The sequence below is a fragment of the Heterodontus francisci genome, chromosome 9 (assembly GCF_036365525.1).
Source record: "Heterodontus francisci isolate sHetFra1 chromosome 9, sHetFra1.hap1, whole genome shotgun sequence".
NCBI classification, from domain to species: domain Eukaryota; kingdom Metazoa; phylum Chordata; class Chondrichthyes; order Heterodontiformes; family Heterodontidae; genus Heterodontus; species Heterodontus francisci.
Window position 1 is genome coordinate 83,892,614 of NC_090379.1, and position 19,909 is coordinate 83,912,522.

Sequence of the window (19,909 nt, forward strand, 5' to 3'; positions counted from 1 at the left end):
CCCCGGTGTCATGGCGGGGGGCCTGGAAAAAACATCCGGGAGAGGCCTGCCATGGGCCTTGACATATGGGCCTTGTCCCATATTACCGGCGGTGGTGAGGCCTCATGGTGGCTCCCCTGCTGCTCGGCGATGGGAACCTAATTAAAATATTTAAATAAATGTTGATTAATGAATAATTACTTACCGCGTCGTGACAGCCATCCCGCTCCGATATTCCGGCCGGTTGCCGGAACTCCCATGCCTTCAGATCTCCATTCAGAGTAGGTGGAACACTGGTGGGGAGAGGGGAGGAGTGAAGTTGTCAGGTTGGGGGTGGGGGGGACGGCAAAAAATAACACAATTGGTGGAGGGGATGGTGAGAAGGGGTTGAAGGTTAAAGGTTCTCAACTTTGGGGTGGGAGAAGGTCGGGATTGCAAGATTACATTTTTTGGGGGGAGAGGGCATTTGATAAATTGATTAGTCATGGGGGGGGGGGTGGGGGAGGGTATTGGAACTTTGAAAAAATCTTTAACTTTAATTTTTAAAATACTGTACCTTTAAAAGTTTAAATGCTTCGGAAGGGCCTGAAGCCCTTTAAAAAGGGCACGGCACTTGCGCGGTGGCGCGGACGCCATTGCCAGGGATGTAACACTCGCCCCACTACGTCATTGGGGGCGGGCATTCCGCCTCCTCCATTTAAATGAGCTGCCCTGCTATATATCGCGGCGGCTCATCGGCGCACATCTCGCACGTGCGTCGCGCAGTTTTTGAAGCTCACCGCCCAAGCTTGAAAAATTCAGCCCTATCAATCCGTACTCAGCCCTAAAATTTCTATGCTTTCCCTCACCCTCGCACACTTAACACTGTTGCAAGCCTCCCACCCACAGTTCACAGCTCACACACTCTGGCACCATAACAGTCACATATCCAAAACATATTGCAGGACACTCACTGACACACTTCCCTCTTTCTTTCAGGAGAAAGTGACGCATAATAGGAGCCAGCAGGAAACAACTGGAGGAGGATAAGAGCATATTTTAACCCCCATGGAGGAGACATGCTGGCTATCATGGGAAGGGGCAAGTTTGACACCATGTTCACTAGTGGAGCAGGAGGGATTGATGACAAGGGTATCTGCATACCTAATCCTTCTTCTATCGCCACACTTCTCCCTCATCCCACAATCTCTTCTGACTAACAAACTGCAGATGATGTAAGCACGCACTTCTTATGTTCTCCTCTCCGCTCACCACAACCCAACCCTTGTTCCTTTCTCATTTTAGATACCCAAGAACTGGAATCTTCCCAGTCAAAGGAGGAAGTGGAAGAATACAATGGAGATAGAGACACCATCAACCAGTCTTACAGCCATAGCCACCAGCTCAGAGCCTGACACTGCGTGCAATTTAGAGGCGAGGAAAGAGGAAGGAATAGCATGCGGTGAATTACTAGGCACAAGTACATAGGAGGCAGGGCAGGGGGAAAGGATAGCACAGCAGCCAGCTCAGCGGAGGGCGAGATCACACACTAGTTCTGCTGCAGAGGAGTCAAGTGAGGACTTAGATAGGCCATGCTGCAGAAGAAGGTTGATGGGTGTATAACCAAATGCTTGGTTCACTGGAAAGCCTGCCAGAAAGCCTAAATGTCATGTGAAGGAGTATGGAGGAGTCCAGTACCAACTTGGCACAGAGCTTTGCGCAGAGCTTCGAACTCATCTGTTCTTACATGGAACAGGTGGTCACTTCCATCAGTTTACCTGTGGAACCCTGCATCATGCAGCGTCTGATGGCCAAAGTCACAGCTTCCATTGCACCACAAACAGCTTCCCTCAAAGGTCTGAAAGCTGTAGTAGACTGCTGCCTTGCAACATGACAGTTCAAAAGAGCATCCAAGACATCGCAACAGTCCATCAATCTGTTCTGCAATAGAGCAGTAGGATTACTGAGGCACTATCCCAGGAAAGTGGCAATGACTCCTTGAAGCATGAACCTGCTGTCCTCTCTCAGGATGACAGAATTCCTAATCCCATCCCTGCCATTCCGCCAGTGCCCTTGCTGTTGCCTGTGAGCCAGAAGACTGCTGCAGCTAAGGCTGAGATGGTGCAGCCAAAAGCCAGGCCCTCTAGGTCCAGAGATGCTCAAAGTTGCCCTCCAAGGCGGTCTGCAGTCTCCTCAATTGAAGGTGAGTAGTCTTCTATTATCCCTACTGCACTTACCGGGGAAGCACCTCATAGCAGCAGTAGGAGAGGCAAAGGCACAAGGAAGACAGACACTAAGGAAATGCACAAAGGAAATGCACAAGGGTGATTATATAATGCACACATTTTTTAACTAATGATTGAATTTATAAAATTGCTTTAGGATGCATGTTTTCTGGTGGTTTTTATTTTATAGTTATTGGCAAGAGCATGACATAATGGTCAGTGTTAGAGAAAAAGTTAGAGTGGTGAAAGGGAAGGTGTGGCTGAGGCTATTGGTATCGTTCATGAATTATTTGATCTTAGAGAGCCTGGGCAGAAATGGGCCGTTTCCCTTGTAACCTCCCGTCGTCTTACTGTTCCTCCACTTCCTGTTTCACTTCCTCCTCTTTTTTCTTGTGCTGCTTATCTTCAGCTGCTTACCTGATAAGTGGTGCCAAGGATGGTTCACTCATAATGGCAAGATTGTGCAGCATGTAGCAAACTAATACCTGCTCAACTAAGTACTGCAGCGTTCCTTCAGTGCATTACTTGAGGATGCTGATGATGTATAGTATAATGTTTCTTTTGGCAGCATGACTCTTATTGTATGCCTGTTGTGTATATGGCCAGAATTTTAAGGGATTCCGGATTTTACTGCTGATGGCCGACATGGAGGGTGGACCTCGCACATCCATGCGACGGAAGGTAATTAAGGTATTTAAAATCTCAATAGACAGAAAATGTATTCACTGAGTCCTGTTTAACTAATGGTGCATGGGAACCACAGAGCTTCAGGGTTAAAGGGGGCAACAAAGAGGCAGGAGATGAGTGTTGGCTTCACTGGGAAGCCGTCAGGTGAGGCAGCATCGCTTGGCAGCAAGACTGGAGGAGGGAATGGGAGCCAAGGTGCCAGCTCTCTGGGGGAGCTACACCAGGGTGCCATCAGGGCAGTGTCACCTCATCAGAGATGACAAGTGAGGGAAATGTGGGGGCCTTATGCTGTGAAAGCCTTACATTCAGGGAGAGGCAACCTGTCGTGGGCCTCATTCACCCTGGCTTCGAGGCCCCCATTGAGGTTGAGAAGCAGCATAGAGGGAGGGAGGTGCAGGTACTAACAGGCCTCCACAGCAACTTGGAGGCCTCCTGTGTGCAGAAGAAGCTACCCTCCAGAGAGGGTCAACTACCTGCAGATGCCTGAGCGACAATGTCTCTGAAGACTCCACCTCTCCAGGGAGGCCGTCACTGATCTATGTACTATGATGCAGGATGAGCTGAGCCCTATGGGACTTGGTGGACACCCAATAACAGTGTCGCTGAAGGTTACCATGGCACTGAACGTCTACACCACCAGATCATTCCAGGGATCCACTGGATTTATGTGTTGAATTTCGCAGTCTGTGGCACATCAGTGCATCAAGGAGGTCTCAGGAGGGCCAGTGACTATGTGTGCTACTGCACCGATCCAAAGAGTCAAGCTGAAAGGGCTATAAGATTCGGGGCCATTGCTGGATTTCCCCCAGGTGCAAGGTGTCACCTGTTCTGATATTGCTTTAATTGCTTTTATACTGATTAACATACTACTGAATATGTAAATAGTTTAATATATATCATCACAGGAAGTGATGCAAGTTAACATGTGATAGTGTAGTTGGAGCATTGTTAGTCAGCAGGTAGCATGTGTTTTGAAGAACTCACCTAGAATACTGTTATTCTTCAATAAGGAACCTTTTGTTTAATTTACCAATCATTGTTATAGTGTTTGGCATGTTTGTGTTAAGAGCCAATAACATTATATGGTGGCAGCAATGCACAGGTGCACGACCTGTTAGCAGCGGTATTCGACACAGTGACAGTGATCACAGGTGCAACATCGTGGACAATGGGAGAAGCCATAAAAGCCTGGGACAACACTGAAAATAGCTGGAAGAAGCAGTGGCAGTGAGATTTAGAACCAGATTCGAAAATCACCCTCGAGAGAGTAATTGAAAGGGGAATTCTGTTGAAACAGTAGTCGCAGAAAGGCAGTGTTCTGGCGGAAAAAGGCTGAAAAAAAAAAGGTGATCCAAATTGGGGGTGCAAGACTGCACCGCCATTGAGCATTGTGGTTTTCCCACCAAAAAGAGCTTTGTGGTCAGAGTCTTCTCATGCAGAAGCTGAAAGCCCAAGCTACAGCCACAGAGCTCAGGGCATGGCAGACATCCAGTGCTGCAGTCATAGTAGACATGGATTGATTTTTCCTTGAAGGAAAGTCATTAAAGGAAAAATAGTTTAAGGGGAAAGCTCTGGCAAAAAGAATTCTTGCAAGCAAGACATTTTGACACCATGACAACAAAATATCCAGCTATGAATTGGAAGGTTCCAGACGTCCTTCATGAATTCCAACTATTTCAACAGCGTATGGAGTTATGCTTTTTAGACCTTGCAGTCACAGAACCCGACAAGCAAGCAATAAAAATAAAGATAGCGATTAGCAATGAAAATCTCTATTGCATCAACATTTCTGGACTATCAGAAGCACACCATAAAAACCCATCTAAACTCTCGAAAATGCTGAAAGATCATTTAAGAGTCAAGGTCAACTTCAGAATCCATTGACTTGAACTCATGGCCTTCCGACAGCCGCCTAAAGAAACTATTGAAGAGTTCGTCAGCAGATGACATGACAAAGGCAAAGATTGCAATTTCTCAGCCACAGAGCTCTCTGAGAGAATAATAGCGTTGGTAATTGCATCGACTCCAATACAGGCTTTCCAAAAGGATTTGCTTGATAAGAATAACAGATACAACATCAACAGTCTACTCGAAGATGGCAGAAAATACGAAGCCATGGCTGCGAACAGGCAATAAATACAAGCAACAACAACCATGGGTGAAGTAGTCAAGGCACCTCGACAGGGCAAGACGTGCGGCAGGTGCAGTCTAATGCATCAGCCACATAACTGTCCTACATTCGGAGATACCTGCAAGGTGTGTGATCTAAAGGGACAGGGGCTAGACTGTGTAGAAAAATCTGGCAGCTAAGAAGCAGTCAGAACCCACAGCAAGCCACAGTTCAACAAAAAAACAGATGCTGCCTAGTGGCTAGAATAAAAAAGAGTTCACCAAGTGTTACGAAAGTGCTTCTGTGTTTTTTGTTAAGTATATGTTTTGAGGACTTATATTTAAATTGTGAAGATGGATTCATTGGAAGGCTGAAGATTTCATAGAAGCTGGACTTTGCTGTGTTGTTGACAGTTCATTGAAAGGCCACTGAGATATTGTTTAAAAACAGCCTTGCTGGAAGTCATGTGCTTTAAGCAATAAACAACAGAAACCTTGATGAGCTGGGGAAGATGTTTACAGAAAAGTGACAGTTCAAGATTTATAGGAGTCTGAAGGCTTGACTCTTGAGATATTGTCTTGGTTTCACTTTTGACAGTGTGTTGGGTGTGAACTGTTTTGAAGAGAGTTGGAGAAAACCAGCCAAGAGAGCAGCTACTGTCAGCTCACCCTCTTCCATCTCTTTGAGAACTTTCTGAGAATCAAGCGGGAGAAATAGAGAAACTGATACTGCGTTTCTCCTGAAAGGCCTGCCGGAAACCCCTGATGCCACCTTTCTCCTGGAAAGCCTGCCAAATTGATCCTCAACGTTGCCTGAAAAGAACTGCTCTAGAAAGATCCCAGTGACGGCCATCTATGCTCATTTGGGACACCAGACCAAAAAAGGACAACTGACATCTTTTCACGTCTTCTCTTTTTTCTTCAAGAATTAGAAAGTATTTGGCCAAAGTATTTTTTTAAATCTTTGTTTTTGTAACAGACCTCTGCAGAAAGAATTTCTGTACTTTTTTCAGTGTGTGAGAGAGTTTGTGTGTGGGGAATTTAAAAAGGGGAACTTTCATATTTCAATCTGTATGTTAATGCTTTGCTTCGTTACTGGTTAAGTCTTGTTTTATAATAAACTGATAATTTTGTTGTTTATTAAAGAAACCTGGTTGGTGTATTTTATTCAGGGATAAGGAGTACAGTATATGATTGACTGCATCAGTAACTGGGTAAACACTTAAAAAAATATATGTTGTGATCTGTGGAGATGTGGAACTAGAAAAGACAGTGCATTCCTCCTGCCTGAGTCATAACACAAGTACCATTTCAAGCACAGGCACATCCACAAAGTAAACAGAGGCTGGGATAGCAAAGAAAGCACTGAAAAAGGCAAACTCAAGCTAGAAAGTAAACAAGCTTTCCGTATGGATGCAATCACACAACTGGAAGCTTTCAACTCAATTGAAATTATATGTCCTAGCAAAAGTGACAAGCACAAGCTACAACAATGAAGATAGATACTGGGGCAAGCACCAACATTTTACCACTGTGGATACTCAAAGACATGGACGTAGTGAAGTGTGAGTCTATGTTACAGTCAACAAGAGTTAGACTCACCACATAATGGTTCACCAATCTACTGCATGGGCACATAAACGTTGATGTGCAGATATGGAAGTTCTGCATGGTCACCACAAGTTTTCTATGTCATTGACACCAATGGTCCGTATAGATTTGACACCGTGGGCAGTTTTATAGGAGACGCCCTTCTTCATCCAATAAACGATGAAGTTCCCTCCATAGATCCACCATGGGAGTGCAGTGTCCACATAAAGGACAAGCTAAAGGCTGAGCTTGACATGTTGGAATGACAAGGAATTATTCATTGTGTTCAGCAACACCTGAATTGGTGTAGCTCTTTAACCACTCTAAGTAAGAAAGGTGGTGCCATTGGAGTATGCTTGTATCCTAAAAGGTTAAATTGAGCACTCAAAATATTTCCTCAAAAGATTCCTGCTTTAGAGGAGCTCAAGGTTTGCTAGAGCTAAGTTCTTCTCAAAGTTGAAAGCAAAATATGGATACTGGTCAGTCCACCTTTCAGAAGATTCTCAGGAACTAACAACATTCAGACACCATTTGGGAGGTATAGCTTTCTATGGTTACCATTCAGTCTGTCAGTGATTGAGACCTGTTCCAACAACATATGGATTACATTACCAAGAGTGGTCCTGGCTGTTTTTGTATTGTGGATGACATAGTGTTCATGGGAGGTACCAAGGAAGAACAAGACAAGAATCTTCACATTCTAATGGAGATGACTAGAAGCGAAGGTCTTGTGTTTCATAGCAAAAAATGTGCTATCCATGTGAGCCATATGAATTTCTTTGGTGCAATCTATTCTGACACTGGAATATGACCAGATCCCAGTAAAGCTGAGGATGTACAAACAATGCCTACTCCTCTAGACAAAAAAGATTTACAGTAGAGATAAGCCAGGGAACTACAGACCAGTGAGTCTCACGTCAGTGGTAGGGAAACTATTGGAGAAAATTCTGAAGGAGAGAATCTATCTCCACTCGGAGAGGCAAAATTTGATCAGGAATACTCAGCATGGCTTTGTCAGAGGGAAGTCATGCCTAACAAATTTGATTGAATTTTTTGAGCATGTGACCAGGTGTGTGGATGAGGGTAGTGCAGTTGATGTAGTATACATGGATTTCAGCAAAGCCTTTGACAAGGTCCCACATGGGAGACTTATCAAGAAAGCAAATGCACAAGGGATACAGGGTAAATTGATAAGGTGGCTTAGCTGTAGGAGACAGAGAGTGATGACAGACGGCTGTTTTAGTGACTGGAAGCCAGTGTCCAGTGGCGTACCACAGGGATCTGTGCTGGGTCCCCTATTCTTTGTCATTTATATAAACGACATAGATGACTATGTGGGGGTAGGATCAGTAAGTTCGCGGCTGACACAAAGATTGGCCGAGTGGTTAACAGTGAGGTTAAGTGTCTTGGGTTACAGGAAGATATAGACGGAATGGTCAAATGGGCAGAAAAGTGGCAGATGGAATTTAGCCCTGAAAAGTGCGAGGTGATACACTTTGGAAGGAGTAATGTGACATGGAAGTATTCAATGAATGGCCTGACACTGGGAAGTTCCGAGGAACAAAGGGACCTTGGCGTGTTTGTCCATAGATCGCTGAAGGCAGAAGGGCAGGTTAATAGGGTGGTGAAAAAGGCATATGGAACACTTGCTTTTATCAATCGAGGCATAGAAACAAAAGCAGGGAGGTCATGTTGGTGTTATATAGAACTTTGGTAAGGCCACAGCTGGAGTACTGTGTGCAATTCTGGTCGCCACATTATAGGAAGGATGTGATTGCACTGGAGGGGGTGCAGAGGTGATTCACCAGGATGTTGCTTGGGATGGAACGTTTAATCTATGAAGAGAGGTTGGATAGGCTTGGGTTGTTTTCGCTGGAGCAGAGAAGACTGAGGGGTGACCTGATCGAGGTGTACAAGATTATGAGGGGCATGGACAGGGTGGATAGGGAGCAGCTATTCCCCTTAGTTGAAGGGTCAGTTACGAGGGGGCACAAGTTTACGAGGGGCAGGAGGTTTAAGGGGGATTTGAGGAAAAATCTTTTTACCCAGAGGGTGGTGACGGTCTGGAATGCACTCCCTTGGAGGGTGGTAGAGGCGGGTTGCCTCACATACTTTAAGAAGTACCTGGATGAGCACTTGGCACGTCATAACATTCAAGGCTATGGGCCAAGTGCTGGCAAATGGGATTAGGTAGACAGGTCAGGTGTCTTTAATGCATCGGTGCAGACTCAATGGGCCGAAGGGCCTCTTCTGCACTCTATTATTCTGTGATTCTGTGATTCTATGAGTGGTGTTTGGGCCTGTTTAACTTCTTCGCATCATACATCTCGAATTTCTCTGAGAAAGCACCATCACTGCGTGAACTACTCAAGAAAGATATGCCATTCTTATGGCATGAAGATCATCAGCACGCATTCGATTCGTTAAAACAGTCCCTTTCTGCTGAAGCATGTTTACAATACTACAACCCAAGGAAAGAAACCACAGTTGAACTTGATGCTTCACAAAAGGGTCTCGGAGCATGCCTGTTACAGGAAAGTAGACCAACTGCATTCGGTTCTAAATGTTTGTCACTCACTCAGGTGAACTTTTAAAATATTGAACAAGAAATGTTGGCATTAGTGTTTGGTATCACCAGATTCCATATTTACCTATTTGGCGGACACTTGGTTATCGAGACTGATCGCAAGCCATTTGGCAAAAACTACTCACCAGTGTGCCACCTCGACTCCATAGACTATTAATCAAAGTACAGGGGTGCGATTGTGAGGTTTGATATAAACCTGGAAACCTCATGGTTACGTCTGACACATTGAGTAGGCTACCCAACCCCAAGAAGACAGAAGACATACCTTTGGATGTCCAAGTGGATGAGGCAGATGTGGAGCTAGAAGGTCAGTACAACATTGACCTAATGCGATTTGGACAGAAATAAAGTGAAGAGCTCCAAAGAAAGACTTCCAGAGATCCTGTCCTCAGAGCATTATGGCAGATCATCATCAGTGCAAGAGGTTCCCACAGACCTTAGAACCTTTTGAACCATATCGTGACAAATTAGGATATCAAGTGGAGTCATTTCAAGCACAGACATGTATTGATACTAATAGCGCTTCATCACGATATCATCCAATTATATCAGGGTCACATGGGCATTGAAAGATCAAGCCAACTTGCACATGAGACAGTTTATTGGCCAGGGATCAATAACAACATAGAACGAGCAATGACGTTGTGCAATGCATGTCAAAAGCATCAACCTAGCCAACACAGAGAGAAATTTCATCCTCATGATGTTCCATCACATCCATGGTCAAGAATAGCTCCTGACTTATTTACTGACAGAGGTGACGACTTCTTACTTATTATTGACTACTTCTCCAAATTTCCTATCATTCGCCAATTGAGGGATACATCAAGTACATCGGAGGCAAACACGATGAGTGCAATTTTCAGTCTTTTTGGTTCCCCAGAGGAGATAGTGTCGGATAATGGTCCACAGTACACTGGTAAGCCATTTCATGATGTACGCAAAGTGGGCTATAAATCATGTTATGTCATCTCCACACTATCCAAGATCAAATTGACTAGCAGAAAGAATGGTGCAGATTGTAAAATCACTAATCTTGAAATGTAAGGAGACCAATCAAAACATTCAAATAGCAATGTTACACCTACGAGTAACACCACTGGACACAGGATTATCATCCCCAGCAGATATCATGTTCGGAAGGCAAGTCAGGACAACTCTTCCGAGTCATCATTTGATCAGATTGTCGTCAATCCAAGATAAATTATTGGTAAGACTAACAAGCAGGTGTGGAGTTACCTCCTCCGCATGTAGGACAGAAGGTCAGAGTGATCCACCCATAAGAGAAGACTTGGTATCCTGCAGAAGTTCTAGTAATCTGTAACGAGCCACGATATATGAGGTTAACACCCCGCATAGACTGACATTGAGGAGGAATAGATGTCAGCTGAGAGAGTTATTCAACAGCGTTGTACCTAGCACTCCTGTAGCATCAAGAATATGCTCACATTCAAGCCTGAGAGTGGAGTTAAACTCAAGTACAGTATAATTGTCAGTCTAGACCTATGAGTCAAGAGAAAAGAGTTGGCAAATCCAGATCTCAGCAAAGTTTCACTGTTATCAGATCAAGTCCAGTCAGCAGACCACCTGTACGTTGCAGAGACACTTCAACAATTAATCTGAGAGTCTATACATGTGTAACTACTGTTCACAATTATCCTATTTCATTATGTGCATAGCTTATAACTTATGTAATTTTTCTATTTAAGGAAAGGGGATATTGTGATAATGCTTTAATTGCTTTAATACTGATTAACATACAACTGAATATGTAAATAGTTTAGTGTACATCATCACAGGAAGTGATGCAGGTTAACATGTGTTCCAGTAGTTGGAGCAGTGTTCATCAGCAGATAGAATGTGTATTGAAGAGCTCCCCTAGAATTCTGTTTAGTTTACCAATCATTGTGATACTCTTTGGTACATTTGTGTTAAGAGCCAATAACACAACATCATCAATTGTATGCATGTGGCCATCAAGGCTTCAGCAGAACAGCCGTCAGCTTTCATCAACAGGACGGGTTTCCACTCGCTCAATGTGCAACTGGTCTGTGACCACTGCAACTGGATCCTACAGATATCTGCAAGATTCCTGGCAAGCAGTTACGACGCCTACATACTTTGGCAGACACAGGTGCCAGAACATTTCCGTTCCCTGCGCACCTTCAGGGATGGATCCTTGGAGACGAAGGCTACCCACTGAGGACATGGCCTGTGAGGAATACACGCACAGATGCAGAGGAGACGTACAATACTTGCTACAGTTCAACCTGAGTGACCATTGACCACGCCATCCATCTACTCAAGATTAGATTCAAGTGCCTAGATCAATCCGGTGGACCCTTAGTACACCCCAGCAAGGGTCTCACGAACTGTGGTGGTTTCCTGTGCACTGCACAACCTGGCACTAAGAGGGGGAGGCATTGACAGTGAGGATATCATGGAGTGTGATTGTTCCTCCGATGATGAGGATGCTGCCCAGGCAGTGCTAGATGAAGGGACCCAGGCACAGCAGGAAAGGCACCAGAAGATATGCACAAGGAAGGCACCTATACATTCACCTTTTCTCTGACTCTTACCACCTTCTGTAACTGCATCAATAAAGCCTTACCTCTAAGGAGCCCTGTTGTCGCCTCCTTGCTTCCTTCTGCATTGCAGCGACCAGGTGCACGTTGCACAGTGGCAAGGTCAAAGCGTTGAGCACTCAGGGCTTGTTCCCTCGCTTCCAGCCCCTTGGGAGCAAGGGGTTAAATTAAGTCCCAAAGGTCATCACCAATAGGAAGGGGATGTAGTGAGAGAACATCATTTCTTTATTCTGCATAACACCAAACCGAACCCTTTCCATCTGGAATGCACGTTCACCCATGCTAAGTGCATCAATGTGCTCTTCTTAAACTCTTTTCCGACTGCTCCTACGTGTACTCCCCCAGGCTTATCAGCTGAGGTGGAGGCAGGCTGCTGACCTTGCTGCTCCCTGGCTTGGGCTGACCTTGGCAGCCGTCCTCTCGCTGCCTGAGTCCTGGCACTAGAGCATGGCTACCCGACCCAAACCCGACGGGACCTGATGACGTGTCAGGTTCGGGTCGGGTCGGGTCTCTCTTCCAGGTCCAAAATTCGGGCTCGGGTCGGGTCGGGCTGGACGTGAACAGAGATCAGGACAAAGAGAAATCAGAGGTGAGAAGAGTGGCAGGGCGGGGGTGGCGAAAGAGGGGAAAGAAACAGCTACAAGTTCCGACATAAAGCACACGCGTGAAATTAACCCACCCCCTTACACTCTGCAATCTATCAAGTCCGGGAGAAACTGACAAGCCCGGGGAAGATACCAGTAACTGCATTAAGTACAAAAAATCAACTGAGCTCTTGTTTTAATTTATACTTGGCCCAAGGGTGTAAATTTATCTGGAAATAGAGAGATTAAACTTCCCAACCTGGGTACACTGCGGAGATTTTTTTTGTTAATGACATTGGAACTTGATACAGTTCAGAAGCTTGTTTGTTACATTGCATGATTTCCTGAAGTGGATACTATTTTTTCCCGCGATTGCTCAGGGTCGCGGCGCCTTTGCCCGTTTGAAATCAGTGTTTGTTGTTTTTTTAAACTTTATCATGTTAATTGAACACGGGTGCATCAACAACTGGCACCTTAACTCGATCACTACTCAAAAGCCTGGCTACCCAACCAAACCCGAATACATGTGTCGGGTTTGGGTCGGGCCGGGCAGTTAAAAAAATTAAAGGACTCGGGCCCGGTTCGGGTTTGGGTTGGCTGTTGTCGAGTTGGGTTTTAATTTTATACCCAAGCCAGGCTTTACCTGGCACTGCGGCTGTCAGTGTACTTCCTTTCCTGATAATCTTGGCATTCCTTCAGTTACTCATTGCTTAAGGTTACTGAGCTACATGGGGAGCTTATAATTATTAGCATTTATGTTTACTTTCTACACAGCATAAGATCAAATGCTATTCCCCAATATGAGCTTATTCATACCATCACTATCTACATATAGAACATATTATATCTCGTCCAGAGCAGATATAACAGTTTAAATGTGTCCATAGTGCAAAAAATCTGTCACATATTCAGGGTGCTTCATTTCCAAGGTACAGTCCAAAATTCCAGACATAGTTCACTATCTCTGAGCTCATTGCTCATAAAATGTAAATATCAAAATTCAGTATAATATACAAGGAGCTGACATTGTATCCTGCAACATACCATGGACAATGCTAAGGGAGATGTGCATATATATGTATATATAAAAGTTTTTAAGAATAGTCTGTCACATGGAAAGTGTCACACATGCCCATCACACTAAAGGCCGGCTACCCAACCCAAACTTGATGGGACCCGACGACATGTGTCGGGTTCGGGTCGGGTCGCACTTCTGGGTCCGGCATTCGAGCTCGGGTCAGATCGGGCCGGGTCAGACACACTCTATCACCACCTCAGGTAAGTGGCTCCACTGTTAATGTAATTTTTTGACTAGAAAGGTGGTTTTGTTACAGTTTTTTTAAGCTTGTGCAGATCAGCAACAAAGTGAAAAATGGAAGGTAGGTTAACTGGTCGTCAGGTCGGGTCGGGTCGGGCGCGGGAAAAAAATGGCAGAACTCAGGCTGGGTCGGATGTGGTTCTGTCGGGCTCGAGTCGGGTTTTGTTTGCAGACCTGAGCTGGCCTTTACATCACACACAAAATCACAACAGACTTAACGTTTACAGGAAAGATCAAAAATATTTCAGATTTCTCCGTCTGACTACATCTGTGATAACATTTTTTTCTACAGCTTACCTTCAACTACATCTGCATAATTTCTATTTTTCCTTCACTTACAGATATTCTGGAGCATATATATCACATTTAAATTAGTCCTTCAAGGACTCACTGTATAAAAATGTGACCCGTCAGCGAGGTAATTTCCTTGCTGCTAACTCCCAGTCTATCAGCCTAAACTTAGTGGTAATAGCCTTGTCTTAAAGTCAGAAGGTTGTAGGTTTATGTGTTACTCCAGACATTTGAGCACAAAATCTAGGCTGACACTCCAGTGTAGAACTGAGGGAGTACTGTCAGAGGTGATGTCTTTTGGATGATACAATAACTGATGCCCCGTCTGCTGTCCCAAGTGGATGTAAAAGATCCCTTGGCACTATTTTGAAGAACAGCAGGAGAGTTATCCCTGCTATTTATCTCAACATCACTAAAACAGATGATCTGGTCATTATCTCATTATCTTATGTGGGACCTTGGGGTTCACAAATTGGCTGCCATGTTTCCCTACATTACAACAGTGACTACACATCAAAAAATACTTCACTGGCTGTAAAGTGCTTTAGGGAATCAACTTTGGAGCAGGATTTTCGGATATGTTGTAGTTCCAAACGAACAGGTTACGAATAAAATTTAAGCTCCAAGATTTGCTTTTTCCCGGAGACACACCTGGATGTGTTATTCTGTACTAAAGACAGAAACATAATAATTTTGTAACATTTTATTTAAGTGAAAGATTTTTGGTGGACAGAGATAGATAGCAGCTGGGGTATGCTGAGGTGGTCACAGTCAGCAGGCAGGGTTCAAAGCTTGTGAACTGGAATAGAGAGATAGAGAAAGGAGGGACCCCCACTTGGGTCTGCACTTGTCAGAGTCCAGATGCTTGTCAGCCTGCTGCAGAGAAACACCAGCTTAAAAACACATGGGGTTGGGGGCTTCTCACATGACAGTCACACGGTGATTCAAGCATGGTAGTTAGCAGCTTGTATTTCCTCTTGCAACCTAACAGCCCTGGGGATTTCTTTCTCACAACAAGGGTCCCATTGTTCAAGGGATAGTCTTGATGTCTTGCTAATGGGAACAGGCAGCACTCTTAAATTTCCCAGTTCTTGGTTCTTGCTAGGATGGACCAGACTCTTCATCTCTACCTCACAGGCCTTGTAACGTAGGATACTGTGTTGCAAATTAGGTGGCCATCTTAATCTGCTAGCAAAGTCACATTTTATCTGTTCCTCTTTAATTTGTTAAAAAAAATAAATACAGGCCTCCAGCTGGTGGATTAAAAAAAAATTATTGAACATAGCATGTCGGCATGACAATGTCCTCTTGAAGTCTGTCGTCATCCTCCTCACAGTTCAGTTCTGTTTCACTAAACATTAATTCCAGCTCTTTCAAATATTTTTTATTTAATAAGTCCCTGCTCTCCTTAGACGGGCAGCATGTCAGACACTTCGATGATTATGCTCACCCCAATCTTTATCCTGTGCTATCACAATAAGACTGGAATAATAGATTACTTCCTGAGCTGTTTTTTTCTTGGACAGATTCAAGTCACGAATATGACAGAGATCTTTGGCTTGTTGTGCAAACCGTTTAAAATCCTACCAAATACTAAAATCCTTTGTTTTCTTTATATAGGTGAGTGTTATGAGATAGAATTAATTCTTCTTGCCCTCTCCCACTCCAAGGGATTTGGAGTAACAGTGGATAATGGAGTTTTGATGCAGATCTGTCATGACCTGATTGAATGGCATAGCAGGCTCAGGGAGCTGAATGGTTTAATCCTGTTCCTAACGTTCCTAAGTTCCTCATCCCTTGATGATTGTGTAATAAATGCAGACTCTGCTTTCTACTCTACCAGCATAGTATAAAGCCACCACGGGCAATAGGCCGACCTAGCCTATAATAAACAATTAGGTTTGCATTTTAGCTCAAGTAAGTCCACTCTAAAATGCAGCCAAATCAAAACTTTGAGCATTAAGTAAAATTTACCTTGGACTTCTGCTATGTATAAAATTGTAACTTGAAACTGTAGTGTTTTCCCATTTAGAGTACCTTGTTGCGTTTACAGGATTCCAAAACAGTACATGTTATATGTTCATTTAAAAACAAAATATTTAGCTGTACCTTTCCCAATAAACAAAAGAACGTATTTAGGAAAAAAAAATCCCATTGTTTCCTTTAATTTTCTATACATGTATCTTTATATTCATTGCTGCACATTCCACTGGTTTACAGAAAGCTGCTGAATCAAAATATTTTCCCTCAGCAGTTTTGAAAGGTTTAGGTATGTATTTTAACATTGAAAAATTAGAGCACTGTTGTAGTTTATTCCCTTTGCCTTACATACACATCCTTAATCTTGCATGAATACCGCAGAACACGTTTACATCACTATTTGAAAGTTAGATAACAGGGATCTCTTCCCCATAGTAACAGGAACAAAGCAGATTATCCAATAAATGCCAAGCCTCATTTAAAAGAAGGAAGCCACAAAGAGAAACAAGATCATGTTTTAACAAACTTCAAAACTTTTTGTTACCTTTTTTGCCATTCAGTATTTCGTTCTTTGCTTTAACTCTGAAAACTTGCAGAAGAAAACTAGTCAGGTGCTGTCTGTGGTTAGGTTGTGCACTTTAAAACCTATGACTGACAGGCCAATGAAACTGTAAAGTTCCTCACTGTTACTTTCCTACTCTGATTGCAGTTGAACCAAATCTAGTCTTGAACTGTCTATTACTTCTAACAGTTGAATTTTGGGGAATGCCTCTATTGATTTCCCTGTGCTTTGCTGCCATTGTGGCCTTAACTCTCAGTCTACTGTTACTAAATGTTCCAGTTGGGCAACATAATGACTCGTTGTTGCTAAATAAGTCAGCATATAGTTGTTCCCTCTAGAGGTATTAGCATTTTTATTAAGTAAAAATAAGCAGTTCAAACTGTCAATACTAATTGTGAGCATTGACAGATTTATTGTGTAATGTGTCTTCTCTCTCACACATATATATTGTCAAAAAACCATCTCAAAACCCAAAGATGAAGTAAGCTATTCTCACTTTAAAATACTGCAGTTGTAAAATGATTTTTTTTTTGCAGGAAGCCAGAATAGACTGGTGGTCTCTACCATTTACCACAGATGCAATGGAAGGTTTATATAACTGGGTGTGTTTTAAATACGTCAGTGAAGCAGCAGCTAGCAGCCTGCAGTTGCTATGTGTTTCCGATGCTTTTATGTACTTTTCCTATATTGGTGCAGAAAGAGCTTTTTCTTGAAGCTACATCACACTTAAAAACATTTGCCACAAGTAATGCAGATGGTGCTGTACATTGCTGATATAAAATGAGAAAACCATACATTTCACACTAGCTTGAGTATTCATCACTCTCAAATTATTTCCAATAGTTATTTGTAATATTTTGTTGTTATGAGAGTGCTTTTTTTGAACAAAGAATATGCTTTAAAGGATGCATATTTAAATTGTGGAAATGGATTCATTTGGAAGTCTGAAGAAATGCTGGACTTTGTTTTTCTCACTGGGATCTTTGAAAGGACACTTGACTGTGAAAACAATTACTGGAAGAATCAAGGAGTGCTAAAAAAAACAACCTTTACTGGAGATCATCTGCCTTAAGATAGATAAACAACATGAACCTTGGATTAAGTGGAGATGTTTACAGAGAAGCCACATGTCAAGTTTTATGGAGATCAGGAGGTTGACTTTCTGTTTGGAGTTTGGATATTGTTTTCAGTTCAGTTGGGGTGTGAACTATTTTGAAGACAGTTGAAGATCAGCCTGCCAAGGAAAAAGCACCCAACTCATCTCTTTCCTCCTGTCGCTGAAAAAAACCCTGCGTATTCAGTGTAATAATTGAAACCCTTGATGCCACATTTCTCCTGAGAAGCTGGAGAAAACCTGCCAGATTAATTCTCGCTGCCTGAAGGGAACATGGATGCCAGACCAAAAGGGACAACTGTCATCTTCCCTTATCTTTTTTATTTCTCTTCAAGAATTAGCAAGTATTTGGCCAAAGTATTCTTTTTCTGTCTTTTTTATAACTGACCTCTTCGGAGAGAATTTCCATATTTTTTCAGTGTGTGTGTGTGTAGGGGGAATTTAAAAAGGGGAACTTTCATAATTCAATCTGTGTGCTAATGCTTTGCGTCGTTACTGGATGAGTCTTGTTTGATAATAAACTGATAATTTTGTTGATTATTAAAGAAACCTGGTTGTTGTGTTTTATCCGGATAAAGAGTGGACTATATGATTGATCGTATTGGTAACTGGGTAAACATTTAAAAAATATATGTTGTGATCTGTGGAGAGGAGCGACTCGAAAAGACACTGCACTCCTCCCACCTCAGTCGTAACATATAATTGGGGGCTCTGTGCAGAATAACCAAACGCCAACGGCGTGCAATTGTAAGTGGGTAAATAATAATTGAAAAAAGGAAAAGGAGAAAAACAGGTTTCTTGTGCATTGGAGTAAAGTTTGCATTACCAGAATGTCTTTGCCAGTTGCTAATTGGAAGTTATTGGAAAAAATTCTGAAAGGCAGGATTAATCAGGGATAGTCAGCATGGCTTTGTCAGGAGGAGATCATGTCTAACAAATTTGATTGAATTTTTCGAGGAGGTGACTAGAGGTGTAGATGAGGGTAAAGCAGTTGATGTAGTCTACATGGACTTCAGTAAGGCTTTTGATAAGGTCCCGCATGGGAGATTGGTTTAAAAAGTAAAGGCCCATGGGATCCAGGGTAATTTAGCAAATTGAATTCAAAATTGGCTTAGTGGAAGGAGGCAGAGGGTGATGGTAGAGGGTTGTTTTTGTGAATGGAGGCCTGTTACCAGTGGGCTACGGCAGGGATCAGTGCTGGGACCCTTACTGTTTGTAGTATACATAAATGATTTAGACGTGAATATAGGAGGTAAGATCAGCAAGTTCGCAAACGACACGAAAATTGGTGGTGTCGTAAATAGCGAGGAGGAAAGCCTTAGCCTACAGGATGATATAGATGGGCTGGTAAGATGGGCGGAGCAGTGGCAAATGGAGTTTAATCCTGAGAAGTGTGAGGTGATGCAATTTTGGAGGTCTAACAAGGCAATGGAATATACAATGGATGGTAGGACCCTAGGGAGTACAAAGGGTCAGAGGGACCTTGGGGTGCTTGTCCATAGATCACTGAAGGCAGCAACGCAGGTAGATAGATAAGCTGGTTAGGAAGGCATATGGGATACTTGCCTTTATTAGCTGAGGCATAGACTATAAGAGCAGGGAGGTTATGATGGAGCTATATAAAACGCTGGTTAGGCCACAGCTGGCGTACTGTGTACAGTTCTGATCACCACACGATAGGATGTGATTGCAATGGAGAGGGTGCAGAGGAGATTCACCAGGATGTTGCCTGGGCTGGAGCATTTCAGTTATGAAGACAGACTGGATAGGCTGGGGTTGTTTTCCTTTGAGCGTAGAAGGCTGAGGGAGGACCTGATTGAGGTATACAAAATTATGAGGGGCATTGATAGGATAGATAGGAAGAAACTTTTTCCCTTAGCGGAGAGGTCAATAACTAGGGGGCATAGATTTAAGGTAAGGGGCAGGAGGTTTAGAGGGGAGTTGAGGAAGAATTTTTCCCCCAGAGGGTGGTTGGAATCTGGAACACACTGCCTGAAAGGGTGGTAGAGACAGGAACACTCATGACATTCAAGAAGTATTTAGATGAGCACTTGAAACGCCATAACATACAAGGCTACAGGCCAAGTGCGGAGAAATGGGATTAGTTAGGACGGGTGCTTGATAGCGCAGGCGCGTTGGGCTGAAAGGCCTGTTTCTGTGCTGTAAAACTCTATGACTCTATGAAAAAGAAAAAAACAGGCTTCTTGTGCATTGGAGTAAAGTTTGCATTACCAGAATGTCTTTGCCAGTTGCTACAACCTTTCTGGGGAGGGAGAATTTATCCCTGAGTGATTTGAGAAACTTAACCAAGGTTAGGCA